Raw genomic sequence first — 4,159 nt, forward strand, 5'->3', positions numbered from 1 at the left:
GAGGCCACCGATAGCCACCCTTGCTCTAGACTAGTACCTGATAGTGTATTTCTGAGACTAGTTTAAACCATTGTCAGTGTTTCCATTACCTAAGCAGATAGCTTTTCATCAGAAGAAATGCTGAAGGTGCTGTTACTTTCCTATGGACATAGGAATGGGGTATCCAGATGCAAATGAGGACAGGGCTCCTGTGCCTTTCATAATGGCCAAGAGAACATTTCAGCTGGTGTAGTTTGTCATGCAAGCTTCACCTTGGGAAATTCCCTCTTCTTGCACGACAAGCTACATTTGCTGAAATACTCCCTTCTGCACCATTCTTTAAGGTACAGGAGCACTGTCGTCTTCTGCATTGAGCCCCCCTACATGGGAACTTATCTCCCCCCCCCCAAGATTCCTCCTATGGCATATGAATAAACCCTGAATACCTGCAAGGTTCCCTCCCCATAAAATATAATAAGAGCTGTACTGGAGTTGTCAGTGATGATTGTGACTTTGATTTGATTTAAACAGGGTGGTTCATGACAGATGCTCTTGGAGGTCACTGATTCATAGGGTCGCCATAAGTCGTAGTTGACTTGGAGGCACATAACAACACTTTTTAAACCACAAAACTGAGCTCAAAGCAGCTCACAATTTAGAAAAGTGATTTTTTCCATCAAAATGATAAAAAAAACCACAATAGCATATCAATAATGCAGAAACAGCCTACAGCCATACTACCCTGAACACGCCTGATCTCATCTGATCTCAGAAGCTAAGCAGGGTCGGGCCTGGTTAGTACTTGGATGGGAGACCTCCTGGAAATATTGGGTGCCATAGACCTAGAGAAAGGCAATGGTAAACCACCTCTGAATATCTCTTACCATGAAAACCCTATGAATATATCAAAAAGATTCATAGGTTTACCATAAGTCGTAATCAACTTGAAGGCATATAACATATGACAACAAAGGAAAAACAAATAGTTAAGTAAACAATGAATACAGTTAAACACAAACACAACATAATTCAAAAATAAAGTGTCATAAATGGCTGCTGAGCCATTCTGGGAAGGGGCCTCCTTACACAGTTCAGCAGCACAAACCGAGGCAGCAGCTTCTCTTATAGTTTCAGCCACAAGGCAGGCAGGGATCTCATTTAGCCCTAGATGGAAAAAAACGCTCCCTTGCAGACAGCTATACAGTTCCAAAATTGAAAGCTCTGGAGTACGAAGTGGTAGGGGCAGATGCCTCATTGCTGTTTTATGGTCTACTTTGAACAAAATATGAAGTGATGGTTTATGCTAACCGTGGTTAAGAATCCACACCATGGATTGAACTGCTAGAAATGCAATAGAAAAACCATGTTTTAAAACAGCTTGTCTGCTTTTGTTTTCCATCTGTTTTGCTTTGTAAATTCATCAATTCACTTTTGCTCATTTGCCCTCCCTGTTGCTACACCCCTGGACTACCATAACATACTTTATGTAGGGCTACCCTTGATGGCAAGTCCATGGACCACAGATTAAGAGCCACTGAGCTAGTGCAAAATGTTCCAGCCCACCTGATGAAAGGGATAAGTAATCAGGAACACATTGCATTGTCTAGAGTCTGCACTGGCTCAAAATTACCTTCCAAATTCAAGGTGTTTTATGCTATGTGACCTATAATTACAAGACATAAGATCCTGAATTGCATGGGTCTAGCATATCTAACAGACTGTTTCTATCTCTATAGCCACCACAAACTTTAAGATTTATTGGAAATGTTCTGTCAGGTACATCCCCTGTGCACCAGATTGGGTCTGCAACAGTGTGCAGAGATCACTTTCTTCTGAGTAGCTGCTTCTCAACTTCAGTTTTACAAGTATATTCTTAAGGAGTACTAACCTCGTTTTAAAAAAGTTTTTCAAACTTTGCTTTAATTTTTTTATATTAATTAAGAGCATTCCCATTATGGCTCTCCACTATGGATTGGAAAGGAATGAATAAAAGAAATATCAGAAAAGCTGCAGCATTCACCCACCATTTCATGAATCACTTAATTTTTTTACATCTCTTTTTATTTACATTGTTTAGTTACTTGCGGGTCATTTATTTCCTCTTTCCAGAGCTGAAGCATTCATCTATTCAGAGAGTTTTCATAGTGCAGCATGAGGGCTAAGAGTATAAATTGGGACCTAGGAAGTCCCTGGTCCAAATTTCCCTTCTGCTATTAATTCATTTGGTAGCCTAAGGCTTCGGCAAACCATTTGCTTTCAGTCTTAGCTTCAATACAGCCATATGGGCAGTGGAGGCTGCTCCCTGAGGGCAAATGGGGCACTGCTGACTATCCACAGTCTACCCTCAGCCAGTTCCCATCTGCCTGCCTTCTTGCTTTCAACAAGTCCAGGGGGTGGCACAGGTTGGCCTTGTAGAACTCAACAGGGAAGATGATGGGGACAAAACTAGAATTTGTTGGCTCCACCTATTGTTGACCTTCCTGCCTTCTGTCCTGCGCATGGGGATAATAATCCAGAGAGTTGTTGTAAAGGTTACTGAGATATTATATGTGAAGTGCACTTTAACAATGTAAACTCCTAGGGACAGAGACTGATCACAACCATTTTTCTTGTTGTTTTCTTTAAACAGTGCACATGAGATAGTCCACTTCAGCAAATGGCTCTAGATCAGGGCTAATATGAGAATAAAATCTGTTTTTTTAATCGCCTGGAAAGCCCTTCAGTGGCTTCATATTGTGAATGTTTTTAGTCTAGAAACAGGCAATTGGTTTAACAAGTGTTTTCTGGCTGAATGCATATGCAAAGAATGTCAGGCATGCGATGTCTACACATATAATTGCTTTACAAATTATATTAATTTTCCTTTATTTAGCTGGAAAGTGCAGAGAGTTCAGTGTAGTTCAAGGAAATCACTGTTGTAAACAGACAGCTTAAATGCAAGCAGCGTAAAGAGCAGCAGCTTACAGAAATCTAGCTATAGATACTAAGGCCGTATGCTGCCTTGCTACGGATCACACATAATTGAATCATGTTCAATACAAGGCCATTACAAAACAGAGATGATTTGCAATGCTAATGTGGTGAATACAGCTGTCACTGGGAATTAAATATGTTTATTGAAAGCCTGAATAAATGAGGTATCTATTATCTTCTGGCTCTGCTGCTGCCCGCTTAAGAACGCAAATATATGTTACTGTCTCAATAACCAGTTTTGTTTTCCCTTTTAGTCAGAGAAATATGAAGAAGATTGAAAGCAGAGTGGAGGGCATCTGAAAACGACAACAGCAGAATGTCTAGTGGCTGCATGAAAGGAAACAGACAAACCAGTGCTTTGAAAACCTACTATTGGGAAAATGATTTTTAATCAGTAATATTTTTGTTAAAAAAAGCTTTTTTCTCTAAATTATGCTAGCTTCTTTCTATGAACGAGACATTATTACTCATGAAATTCCATGAGTAGGGTCAGTGAGTTTTTTTGTGGGTGGCGAAAGGGAGCCCGTCTTTCCCCATCCAGGACTCTATTCCTGCTAGGGATAGGGGAGAAATTAATTTGATTTGCATTTAAGTGCAAACCTACCTATTCATACTTCTTGAATCAGTTTGTGAAACCAAATGCAGCTCTTCTTCTAAATTTATCTATAGTTGATGATGCGGTTTAACAACAAAGGCATACAGAAATGTGCCTATTAGGGGAAACTGCACACACAAAATGTGCATATTAGTGAAAATAACATACAAATATGCATTATATTAGAGAAAATTCCTGGCAACAATACATATGTTAAGTAAAACTGCATGTGACGTTTCATGCAGACAAAAACAATCCCAAATGGATGCAGAAATGGGGTAAACTGATTTTAAGATTACAAAAATGAGAAACTGAGATAAACCAAAATTGACAGATTGATCCACTCCTAATTCCAGCTTCTACCTCGTACCTGACTTTACCTCTTGTTGTCTCACTCAGCAACTTTACCTATTCCCTCACCCACTCCTCAAATCTCACCCACTCCTATTTTTGCTCACCACCACAGCTTTTTCATTCTGGCAAGCATAGGATAGGGGTTATTCTGACAAAGTCCTGTCCCTGCTCTTTGCCTCACCTGTGGTAAAGGTCTCCATGATGGGAGGGAGAGGAGGTGCCCACCCATTCTTTACTGAGGAGGGGGAAAGGGTGGGA

The 4,159-nt window shown here is 40.3% G+C and overlaps 1 pseudogene; it reads left to right on the plus strand.

Annotated features, from left to right (window-relative positions):
* Nucleotides 1–703: 703 nt before the first annotated feature.
* On the plus strand, nt 704–822 carry LOC133378679 (5S ribosomal RNA; annotated as a pseudogene).
* The last annotated feature ends 3,337 nt before the right edge of the window (nt 823–4,159 follow it).

The sequence above is a fragment of the Rhineura floridana genome, chromosome 2 (genome assembly GCF_030035675.1).
Source record: "Rhineura floridana isolate rRhiFlo1 chromosome 2, rRhiFlo1.hap2, whole genome shotgun sequence".
In the NCBI taxonomy this organism is placed as follows: Eukaryota; Metazoa; Chordata; class Lepidosauria; order Squamata; family Rhineuridae; genus Rhineura; species Rhineura floridana.